The 12803-nt window shown below is 41.0% G+C and overlaps 1 protein-coding gene across 1 annotated transcript in view; it reads right to left on the reverse strand.

Moving 5' to 3' along the window:
- RNF180 (ring finger protein 180) overlaps positions 1–401 on the reverse strand; it is an 83733-nt gene extending 83332 nt beyond the window's left edge. The window contains exon 1 of the mRNA XM_006762423.2: positions 295–401. The gene's annotated coding sequence lies outside the window, so the exon portion shown is untranslated. The remainder of the gene's footprint in view (positions 1–294) is intronic.
- Between the last annotated feature and the right edge of the window lie 12402 nt (positions 402–12803).

The raw sequence follows: 12803 nt of genomic DNA on the forward strand, positions 1-12803 counted from the left end.
CGAGCCACGCGGTCGGGTGACACCGGATTAGGTTTTACTGGTATAGAACACTTGGTGCTGTCTGCTATTAGGATCTTCCCATTGTTTTGGACATTGTATGTCTCTTTTTGGTTTTCTTTTAAAATCTTTTTTTAATTGACGCGCTCCCAGCCCACTTGCTGCGTCTATTCCACAATCTACCTCCACGATCCACCTCCACGATCCACCTGCACGACCCACCTGCACGCCGCCTAAAGCTCTTCCCATGCCCGGGGGCTGAGTCTTCCCTTCGGACGCCACCCCTAAGTCGCTTACCTCCTGGTGCCGAAGGGCCCACCTGTGCGCAGCCAGTTGCTCCGCTGTAGTGTTCTTGCCCCCACTCTTGGCAGGTGGCAGTGAGTAAGAGCTGGAGGCGGGAGGTCAGCCCCAGTGCTTATTCTGGGAGCCAGGAGGCCGCCTGAAGTAAATGATGACAGGTTAGCGGCAATAAACTCTGGACTCAGAGCAATGAAAATAGATGATCGAAAGATACTTCTAGACATGCTAAGTTTTAAATGTTCTTTCCATGCATCCTTTCTCGGAAAAACAACGGGAGAATGTGCTCCACTGCAACGCAGGAGTGATGAGGGGTCTGACAGGGGAGGTGACACCCAAGACCACTGTGGTAGGCAGAGAAGCCCCGAAAGGTCCACACCCCACTCCCCGCAGCCCGGGAGTATGTTACAGTACACGGCGAAGGGGACTCTGCTGATGCGATTGGTTATGGACCCGAATGGGAAGAGTATGCTGGGTTGTCCAGGTGGACAATTCTAATCGCACAATCCTTTAGAACAGTGGTTCTCAACCTTGGCTGCACATTAGAATCACCTGGGAATCTTTTTAAATTCCTGATTTCTGGGCCTCATCCTCCGGAAATTCTGTTTCTTTGTTACTAATGTTGTGGCCCCACCCCATAACAAAGAAACAGAATTTCCAGAGGATGAGGCCCAGAAATCAGTAATTTAAAAAGATTCCCAGGTGATTCTAATGTGCAGCCAAGGTTGAGAACCACTGCTTTAGAAGCAGATACTTTTCCCAGCTGGAGTCAGAAAAGTGAAGTGGAAGACGTCAGAATGATTTAAAGTCCAAGAGAGCTTTCATCTTCCTTTGCTTGAAGGGAAAGAAACATGGAAAACATGAGAAAAAAAATGCTGGCAGCTTGTGAAAGCCAAGAACTGGCTGGACTTACAGTGCTTCTAATGGTTAATAAATGAGTTTTTATAAGTATAAGGTGTATTACAACCAGGCCTGAAAGAAGACAAGAAGTCTTAATGCTTTCTACTAATTAAGGGATGTAAATTAGCCTCCTGTTTCTTATGAAGCCATAGATTAAAGTCAGAGAAATGATAGGGCTGACGAATTTGGCAAATAAGAACACAGCAGACTCAGTTCAAACAGAATTTTGAATAAAATTTTAGCACAGAAATACTCATACTATAAAATGTTTTGTTGTGAGAAATTTAAAATTGACTGGTATTTGTCATTTATATAGCAACCTAAAGTGAGCCCTCAGACCAATGGTTCTCAACCTTGGCAGCGCACTGGAAACTTCTGAAGAGCTTGTGAAAATACTCATGCCCCATTGTCTCCCTGTAGAACCGCATTGGAATTTCTTTCAGTGGGGCCTCAGGTGACCCCAATGTATGGCCAAGGCTGAGAACCATGGTCCTTAAGGGGAGTGAATTTGCACAAGTCTGGTGAACTAAAACTAGCCCAGCTGGTGTGGCGTGGCTCAGGGGTTGAGCATCGACCTGTGAACCAGGTGGTCATGGTTAGATTCCCGGTCAGGGCACATGCTCAGGTTGTGAGCTTGATCCCCAGGAGGGGCGTAGGTAGGAGGCAGCAAATCCATGATTCTCTCTCATCATTGATGTTTCTCTCTCTCCTTCTCCCTTCCTCTCTGAAATCAATAAAAAATATATTCAAAACAAAACAAATCTACCAATAGTTCAAAAATTTTGATCTGTTATATGGAGTGCTAGCTACTGTTTTTATTTTGAGCCCTCTGAAATTTGGTAATATGCTTTCCATGTATTTAACCATGCTAAGTTCCAGTCAAGACCATGGTTTGGAAACCTTGCATCATAAGTAGATACTGTCTGTCTTTTAAAACAGAAGTTATTCCCTCAAACACTCACAAGTCAGGATGGGGTGGTGGGGATAAGAAAACTGGGAAATTAAGAAGGGTGAAGGGGATACATTAGCTGGGAAGATTTGGGGAAAGTAGACATTGTCTACCCTGAAAACGCTTCATGATATAATAACCTATGTGTTATTTGAAAAGAGTTTATGAAGGGCAATCCAGTAATAGGACTATGAAACTGCAAGTAGAGAAATAGTGTGATAAATGTCCCTACTCTAGGACATTTGGTTAATGGCTGAAATAATTAATAAGGAATTCATACCATAGAGGTGTTTAGCTAGTATTTAAAAAGATAACCAGAATGACCAGATTTATCACTGATCCATATCAAAAGATTTGTGTTTTTTTAATTTTTTTAAAAAATTATTATTGATGTCAGAGAGGGAGAGAGAGATAGAAACATCAATGATAAGAGAATCATTGATCAGCTGCCTCCTGCACTCCCCCTACTGGGATTGAGCCTGCGACCCTGACTGGGAATCGAACCGAGACCTCCTGGTTTATAGATTAACACTCAACCACTGAGCTACACCAGCCGGCCATATAGCAAAAGGTTTAATAATTGGTATAGGATGATATAAATGATTCATCATTCATGTTATTGGCAGGGTTCAAAATAGACAGACTGGCAAAAAGTACTTCATAGTTAACTCCACATTTGCATGAACAGGAAATAAGAATCCAACAATCCCAGGAGGCTATGCTGTTGAGACTGGCTTGACCCTAAACCTAAGGATTCCGGTGAGTTTCATGTCTAGACATTTTTGGAGGAGTCTGCTGTCTGATCTGATCAGAAGGTTGGCAGAATCTTACGACTAGAATATTGGTGGATCAGCCTGGAGTGAATCTTCCCTGCAGAGTGCTGGAGAGGACTAAGGAGAGGACATCGCTGAATTCACAGAGGAGGTTAATGACCTTTTTCTCCCCCAATTTTTTTGTACTGTGGTAAGACACACATGGAATTTATCACTCCAAGCACTTTAAGTGTGCAGTTCGGGGGTATTAAACACACTGATAATGTTGTGCGACCATCACCACCAAACATCTCTAGAACCCTTTTCATCTTACAACACTGAAACTATGCATCCATTAAACTGTCTTCTTATTATTCACTCCCTTCAGCCCTTGCAATCACCATTCTACTTTCTGTCTCTATGACTTGACTACTTTAAGCACCTCATTTAAGTGGAATCATGCATATTTGTCTTCACTTATTTCACTTCGCATGAGGTCCTCCAGTTCATCCATTTGCAGCATGTGTAGGAATTTCCTTCCTTTTCCAGACTGACTAACATTCCACTGTCACATTTTCTTTTGCCTACGTGTTTTCTAGTGTTTGTAGCGCTGGCAAATTTTGGCCCGAGATTTGCTTTCATTGTAACATTCTTGCTGGTAGCCAGACTTTGCGGGAGGAGAACTTTAGTGCTTACATATCTCTTTGAACCAGGTTACCAACGAGTACCTAATAATTAGGAATGATCAAATTGGTTTAGGTAATTTCTCAACATGTTGTTTATCATCTTTATCATCAACATCTTTAGGTGCTTAGTTACTACATCTAAAGTTCACAAATTTTCAGAAAACATACAGCCATATTTAGTGAAAAGTCGTTTTATGTTAAAGGAGGCAAATTTTCAGCATTAAAAAACCCTTATTGAGTTACCTGATTATTGGTTTAATTCATTTATTTGTAGGATTATTTATTTATTTATTTATTTATTTTGTTGCCAACCACCATAATTATAAATAATCTCCAGAGCTTGAAATTTGATTTTTAAATGGAGGCAGAGTTTGGATTCTGTCTTTTAGAAAAATGACAGAAAAATATTTTGGGCGGCTAATATTAACTTTTTGCAGGTGTTCTCGTAGCTTAAGGCAGGGGTTACAAAGGAGAAATTCCCTTATAAATGCTATGAGTTTTGCTAGGACACACACCTTTCATTGGTGCATTATTGTTGCAGTTGAGAAAGAGCCCAAGGAGGAGATAAGGGGATCAAGGAGATGGACTTAAAAGAGAAAAGAGGAAGGATGAAATAACACCGAGTGCATTTATTGAGCATTACCATGTGCGAGGTCCTTTCAGCTAACTCTTTACTGCTCAGCTCCTTATTAAGGAAGCAAGCATGATTCTGCACACAGGGTCATCATAATGGAATAGTAGTATGAATGGTGGCAAGATAAAATGGGCAGATGTGGAGGATGAACCTTTTCTTGAGTAAGAAAGGATATAGAAAAAAAGTAAGAAATAGCACAGCATCCCTCCAGATGGAGCGACAGCTTCCAACAATCCCAGAGTTTCCCACGGACAGTTTAGCTGTGGATGATGTCCCTGGTGCAAAGTAAGGATTCCTCCAGCAAGAAGACTTGGCTTCATTTCAGTGTACTGTGCCTGTCGACCCACCAGGTAGAAGCAATTGGTAGAAAACAACTGAAACACAATCCTAAATTGCAAAACAAGGTAATGTTGAATGTCAGTCTCCCAAGAGCATCCATCAGCAGGACACACTTGTGTTTGTGGTAATTTCTGTAATGTATGTACTAGAAAAAATAAAGTCCCCACAGTGTTACACACTTGGGCATCCTCAATGGCAAACTTGAAGAAGCAGAGGACAGGCCTGACGTATGTAAGGCTACAGAAAATAGAGTTAAATGTGTCATTTGCATGTACATATGCTATGTAAGTATCTGTGCATATTATATTTAGATAGGAAAAGCTTATCATTTTCAATTCCAGAACTAGAGCCATTCCTCCTGGGTCTCAAATCTCCATTCTGAAATCACCATCACCATCACCACCACCACCACCACCACCACCACCCCATACCATCTTTTAAAAACAGGTAATTATTTACTTTGAGGTCAAACATCAAACTAGAAATATTAAGAACCTGAAGGACTCAAACTATCAGTGAAATTAGCCATTTTAAAAAAGAGCCTAGCTGGTGTGGCTCAGTGGTTGAGCATCCACTCAGGAACCAGGAAGGAGGGCACAGCTTAATTCCTGGTCAGGGAACATGCCCGGGTTGTGGGCTTGATCCCCAGTAGGGGGTGTGCAGGAGGCAATCGATCAATGATTCTTTTTCATCATTGATGTTTCTATCTCTCCCTCTCCCTTTCTCTCTGAAATCAATAAAGGTATATTTAAAGACTGACATTGGGTGGCTCTTGCTAAGTGCCGTTAATTTGTTGAAGAGAGATGACAAAGCTCTATCTATTAAACAACAATGTAAAGCAGAGTGAGGATCAGGGGGCCTCCTTAGCAGCATCTTCTGCAGCCAGAGGACGTCTCTCAAGGGAAGGCTCAGGACCTAATTGTAAGAGTAGCAGGACTTAGAGAAGAATTCCCATTCAAGGCTGGTACACCCTCCAATCACAGCTTCTCTCATCCATAGAACACTTCAGATAAAAGGGACCAACTAGTATGGAGGCCATGCCTTGACCCCCAGCTTCTGCCAATGACTGACTAGCCTGAAAGTACAAGAAGGACCACCCTTGCTTTAAAGTGAGAGCAATACTTTGGTGCAATTTGGGCTCCAGGATATCCCTGTAGGATCAGAGTAAAGCTGGTCTCATGGGAGACTATATCCTTGCTTAGTTTCTGCTCCCCTACCCCCCCCACCCCCCGCTCTGTTATGCTTTCTTCCCTCATCTTTTTCTGAGATGCTTCCTGAATAAATCACTTGAACACAAAACTCCGTCTCAAACTCTGCTCCCAGGGCAGTGAACCTATGATAGTCATTGTCTGATTCTAGCATTCTCTGAGTATGATTACAGTACGCGGAGTGACAGAGTCGGGGTAGCATATGGGTACCTGAAGAGCAGGGCAGGCCTGGGAGACGGGGCAGCAACTTTTTTAGACCAATGCTGTTTGGCAGATTGCTTGGTCAGGACAGTACACCCAGCCATGTGAGGGGAATGACAGGTGTGTAATGAGAAGCTACAAATTTGTTTTAAAATTACACACTGTTGATGGAACAGCTTCTGTATGCCAGAGATCAGAGGAAAAGTGGGTGGCTGGTGATTAGTGGTTGCCATCTTGATCATTGCATCTCAAGCTTTAATGGGTAAACAAATTGCTCAGGGATTTTTTAAAAAAATGCAGGTTCGCCCTAGCTGGTTTGGCTCAGTGGATAGAGCATCAGCCTGTGGACTGAAGGGTCCTGGGTTTGATTCCAGCCGAGGGCATGTGCCTGGCTTGTGGACTCGACCTCCAGTGGGGGGGTGCAGGAGGCAGCCGATCAATGGTTCTTTCTCATCACTGATATTTCTGTCTCTCCCTCTCCCTTCCTCTCTGAAATCAATAAAATATATTTTTTAAAAAGTTAAAAAAATGCAGTTTCTGATTCTACCTTTCTAAGACATTCTAGTAACACCTTTATTGCTGATGCACTGAGAATAGTTTGAGTAGTAAGGCTCTAGCCAGTGATGGCGAACCTATGACACGCGTGTCAGAGGTGACACGTGAACTCATTTTTTTGGTTGATTTTTCTTTGTTAAATGGCATTTAAATATATAAAATAAATATCAAAAATATACGTCTTTGTTTTACTATGGTTGCAAAGATCAAAACATTTCTATATGTGACACGGCACCAGAGTTAAGTTAGGGTTTTTCAAAATGCTGACACGCCGAGCTCAAAAGGTTCGCCATCACTGCTCTAGACAAAAATGTTCATGAGAAATATGAAGATAGGTATATGTGTAATTCAAATCTTTTCTAGCCGTCACAATAAAAAAGTAAGAAAAGCCTGGCTGGCATGGCTCGGTGGTTGAGTGTTTACCTATGAACCAGGAGGTCACGGTTCGATTCCAGGTCAGGACATATGCCCAGGTTTCTGGCTGGATTCCCTAGCGTGCAGGAGGCAGCCAATCAATGATTATCTCTCATCATTGATGTTTCTATCTCTCTCTCTCTTTCCTCTCTGAAATCAATAAAAATATGTATATTTTTAAAAGTAAAAAAAAAGATGAAGTTAATTTTTTATGTAATTTAATTGACTGAATATTTCCAATATACCATTTCAACAGGCAATCGATATAAAAATTATTAAAATATTTTATATGTTCTTTGAACTAAGTCTTCAAAATCCACTGTGTATTTTATACTTGTAAACTATCTAAATTCAGATGCTAAATTTAATTGACAATTTGTATTTCATAACATTTTCATTTGCAAGTAGACTCATACTCAGTAATGGAATCAAGTATGAGATTTTAAATGTAAATTAATTGAAGCTGCATAACATTTTAAGTTTAGTCCCTTAGTTGTATTAGCCACATTTCAAGTCCTCAGGAGCCATCCACATATGGCCAGAGTAGCTCTGAGTCATGTACGGAAGACAAGAAGACTGTGTTGAGTGAAATACGAGGAAAAAGGAACTAGGTACAAAGCTTGAGGAGACTAAAAACAGAAGGTTGAAAGGACTGTGAGATAAAAGTCCAAGTGAATAATGGAAAAAGCCCATCTTTTTACTGACCATTTGTGACCAATTTTAACTTGTTTTGATAATTTAAAGGCCCCGATATCTGATTTTATTTTGTAATAACCTGAACTTAAGTACTTGCCATCTTTGTTTATACTTAACAAAGTATTAGATGTCAGAGAAGGGGTACCATACTTGTTGGGACCAATACAAGTCCCCACCTGTCCTCTTAAATCTAGGTGAATTTTGACTCCAGACTCTGGCTACAAAGATAAATAGGCTTGTGTTTGAGAGGGGTACCTCACTGGGGCCACTACCAACAGTTTTGCCTGACCTTGCTGGGATAATTTGCCTAATTCTGTACCACCAAATTAGGTTCTCTAACAACTGATCTATTCCTTTCACGGAGCCCCAGTGAGGATCCATTCTGCTGGACAAATCTTGTCTTCTCTCTTCCTGCCTCTCTCCCTGCTTCTTGGCGAGGACACAGTCCTTCCTAACCAGCAACCTGGCTTCCCTCTCAGCTCGTACTCTGGGGCTTTTGGTTAGCCTAAGTTTCCCTTACTTGTCCCTCTGAATTGCTGGCTGAGTGGTGCTTGGCTGCTAAGCTGGTGAAGCTTTGCTGCCCCCTTCTGGTTTCAATGCTGAACAAATATTTGTTTAATGAATCCTAGAAATGTATTATAATCGTATGTAGTGTGTGATGAAAAGCTACATAATTTTTTAAAAAATTAAATACTATTTATTGAGCAGATTCTGTGTGCCAGAAATAGCAGGCATTGGAGATACAGCAATGAAAAAAAGAGACGAAGATCTGCTCTCCTGGAACAGGGAAAGGGAGACAGAAAAGAAATATATAATCAAACAAAATATGTGGTAAATCAGGACTTCTATAAAAAGAAATAAAGCTGTGAAGGGACGTAGAAGGTGTGGCATTTACATTTTAGATAAGGCCAGGAAGGACTCTCTGAGACCTAAAGGACACCATAGCAAAGAGGACAATAAACACTGAAGCACATGGCTGGTTGATACGTTTGAAGAACATCAAGGAGGCCAGTGTGGCTGAAGCATTGGAGCCGAGTGACTAAGAGAGAATATTAAGACATAGTAAAGTGTGGCAGGGCAGGTGGGAACACTTAACAGGGCCTGGTAGGCAATTTTATGTGTGTGTATATACACTAGAGGCTCAGTGCATGAAAATTTATGCACTGGAGGGGGCGGGGATCCCTCAGCCCAGCCTGCCCCCTCTCAAGTCCAGGAGCCCTCAGGGGCGGGAGGCGAGCCGGCGATCAGGGGAAGGCAATGTCCCCATCACACCTCTGCTGCTGCCACTGCCGGCAGTGCAAGCCTCGGCTGGCCCTGGTTACCTGCACCTCAGGCCAGCCCTGGGCGGCTGGGCAGCTGCCATCCAAGGCTTGCCTGCACCTCCGCTGGCTGTGCTTGCCTGAGCATCAGTCAGTGCGAGGTGCAGGAGGACCCAAGGCCCCAGGCAGGGCTGAGGGGACCTGCACAGAGCAGCCAGCCCCGCCCCCACTGTGGGCGCCACCATCTTGTGAGGGCATGATGGCCAATTTGCATATTACCTCTTTATTATATAGGCTAGGCACACATATACATGTATATGTGTATGTGTATATTACTCTGAATCAGATTGGAAGCTAATGGAGAATACAGTATAGAGGAGGGACATGACATGGCACCATGACATTGCAGTTTTTTATTTTATTTTTTAATATATTTTTATTGATTTTAGAGAGAAAGGGAGACAGAGAGAGAGATAGTAACATCCATGATGAGAGAGAATCATTGATCAGCTACCTCCTGCACGCCCGCTACTGGGGATCAAGCCCGCAACCTGGGCATGAGTCCCTGACCTGGTTCAAACCTGGGGATCTTCAGTCTGCAGGCCTTCGCTCTATCCACTGAGCCAAACTGGCCAGGGCAACATGGCATATTTAAATAGTTCGCTGAGAATTATATGATACATAAACTATAGGAGTAGGAAAGGATAAGCGGGCAGACAAGTTGGGAGGCCAGGAGTAACAGTGACTTGGACCAGCGTGATAGAATGGATGTAGCGAGATATGGGCAAGATCTGAGTCTATTTTGAAGGTAGAGAATTTGCTGATAGATTGAATGAGGGTGTGAAAGAAGACTGGATGACTGAGCAAACAGACGACTGGTGTTGCCATTTACTGAGATGGATAAGTTTGGGGGAAGGGCAAGTTGGAGGGATGAAGGTAGAGAGGAGAACAAGAGTTGTTATTTGGAAATGCTTAGTTTGAGATGCCTATTGGCCATATAACAAACTGGAGATCAGAGGACAAATCTAGGGCAGTGATTTTTTTTTTTTTTTTTAAGGGCAAGTTGGAGGGATGAAGGTAGAGAGGAGAACAAGAGTTGTTATTTGGAAATGCTTAGTTTGAGATGCCTATTGGCCATATAACAAACTGGAGATCAGAGGACAAAGCCAGGGCAGTTATTTTTTTTTTTTTTTGAGATATAGCTTACAATGGTATTAAGAGCCAAAAGAATAGATGAGAGCAAATGAAGAACATGAATTCAACATGGCAGAAGTTGTTGCTAAAACTGAATTATCACTCGCAATATGAACACCATCTGGACATCAATGATGCAGCTTCATTTGAGATATAATTGCCCATTTGACTTGTGATATATGATGCCTGTAATCTTTTTAAAAAAATATATTTTATTGATTTTTTACAGAGAGGAAGGGAGAGAGATAGAGAGTTAGAAACATCGATGAGAGAGAAACATCGATCAGCTGCCTCCTGCACATCTCCTACTGGGGATGTGCCCGCAACCAAGGTACATGCCCTTGACTGGAATCGAACCTGCGACCTTTCAGTCCGCAGGCCGATGCTCTATCCAAACCAGTTTCGGCCTGTATTCTTTTCTTACTTTTATCTATTGAACTATTGTGAAACTATAGCTCAGTTAGCTCACTAGGTAGTCATATGGTCTTTGATGGCATGACTGTATCCTGTATGAATTACTTCTGTCTCTGACTTTTTCTCCTTAATTCATAAGAATTAAAATATCTGCTAGCAGCCTTGATTGGTGTGGCTCAGTTGGTTGGAGCGTCACCCCATACACCAAAAGGTTATGGATTTGATTCCAGTAAGGGCACAAAGCCAGGTTGAGGGTTCCATCCCCAGTCGGGATGCGTGTGGGAGGCAACTGATCCATATTTCTTTCTCATCTCTCTCTCTCTCTCTCTCTCTCTCAAAATCAATTAAAAAATATCTGCTAGCAGTAACAGGATTGTATCATAGAGTACCTGCCATGCCATGACAATTCCCACATTCCCTGTGCAATTGTAGAATGTCTACATATTTTTAAAGACTCGGTTTATATATCATCCCCTCAGGGAAGCTCTTCTTGATGTCTCTGGTTAGAGCCTAGAGCTCCCTATTCTGTGTTTTCATTGTGCCTCCTTTTACCTCTCTATAGCACTGAGATGTAATAATCATTGGCTTCCATATCCTTTCTGCTATGCGATTATAACTTCCCAAAGGGCACAAACTGTACTCATTTCTGTATGCTTGGTGACAGTTACTCTTATATAGTAAGGGTTCAATAAATATTAAAGGAGTACTAAACAAAGTGGATGTGCTTTTCATTTTGACCACTTTTATATTGAATAAATTAAAATCATATCATTTCAAAAGCTATTTAATATCCAGTGCCTTCAAGTAAAACAGAAAAAAAGAGCTCTCTTCTCTCCAAGCTGTTTAAATAGCTGCTTCAGTATTTTTGTTGTTGGACATTAATTCTGTTGGCAAGAGCGGATTCTGTCTGGCCCCATGTACCAGTTGGGAACGAGGATCCATTTGTAACATTAACTGTGTGGTTCTTAGTGTTGGCTGAATCTTGTCACCTAGAATAATTGCTGTGGTTTTCTCTGGTTTTCTCTACACTTGTTCCTAGGCAAACATTGGCCCAGAAGTTTTGTTCCTTTATGTGTTTTGTTCTAATCCCAGTTAAAGTTTTATTACCATTATCTAGTTAATTTGCAAGTCTTTATGAAAAAAAATTCTATGCTCACTCCTCAAAAACATTGAAGAGAAAGTGCCATTCTCAGCCATTCTATGAGGACAGCCTTTCTTGACACCAATATCAGACAAGAAAATAAATCCACAGATCAGTATCTCTCATGAACATAGGTGAAAAATTCTAAATGAAATTTTAGCAATTTAAGTTCAACAATATATAAATCCCAAGTAGGGTTTATTCCAGGAATGCAAGTTCAGTTTAACATTCTAAAGTCAATGTAATTCACCATATTAACAAACTGAAAGAAAAAAAAAGTGGTCATCTTAATAAATAAAGACATTTGACAAAATTCCAGGGCTGTGACAACGTAAATATCATTTGTTTAGAATCTAGCTGAAAATTTAATGTTAATGACACAGATGATTATATACAGGCATTAACTGGACAGAAAAATCAATATCCACAAAGAAAACACTGGATACTATTTAATCCTAATACAAAATCAATAAGGAATAAAAATGTAACAAAGAAACAATCTGGTGGTCTTAAAGAACAATTTTAAAAAGTGAAACTTAAAAAAAATTGGAATCATATAAAATCTTATTAAAACATTTTTTTTGATGCTGCTTTTGGAACAAAAACAACCCACTCATGAATGTTGCATAGACTCTGGACATTGCTTATTATTTGTGTGGTGCTTTAAAATTCGTCTCACCATAGGGATCTTAGCTAATAAGATGGCATTTCTAGCAAAGAAGGATAGCTTGAGATGGTTGGTAAAGGGAAAAAATCATTTAGATTTTGTTTCAGATTAAGACAATCATTTAGGAGGATGCCTAAAAAGATGAGTTGTTATATGTTTCTAAGTTCAGGAATTTGAGGAAATTACATACTTTTGTCTTTATATTTTATTCGTGACCATCCTTCATAGGTTTGTGTATTCGGCATGATGATCAGGCTCTTCCTTTAATTAGGAATAGGATTCCTCTCTCAACTCTTACCCACTTCCCAGGACTCACCTAGACTGTTCTCCTCTCCTTATTTGCACCCAAATGTATACTTACAGAGTAAAAAGTAATTTAATAAAAACCTTAGCAAAATATAATTAAGAAGCTAAATTGTAGGATTGTAGAAGTTTAGAACTGGAGTTCAATGACCTTATTTCACAGGTAAGGAAAATGAGGTGCAAGGAGATTGGTTAAT

Source organism: Myotis davidii, unplaced genomic scaffold (genome assembly GCF_000327345.1).
Source record: "Myotis davidii unplaced genomic scaffold, ASM32734v1 scaffold135, whole genome shotgun sequence".
NCBI classification, from domain to species: Eukaryota; Metazoa; Chordata; class Mammalia; order Chiroptera; family Vespertilionidae; genus Myotis; species Myotis davidii.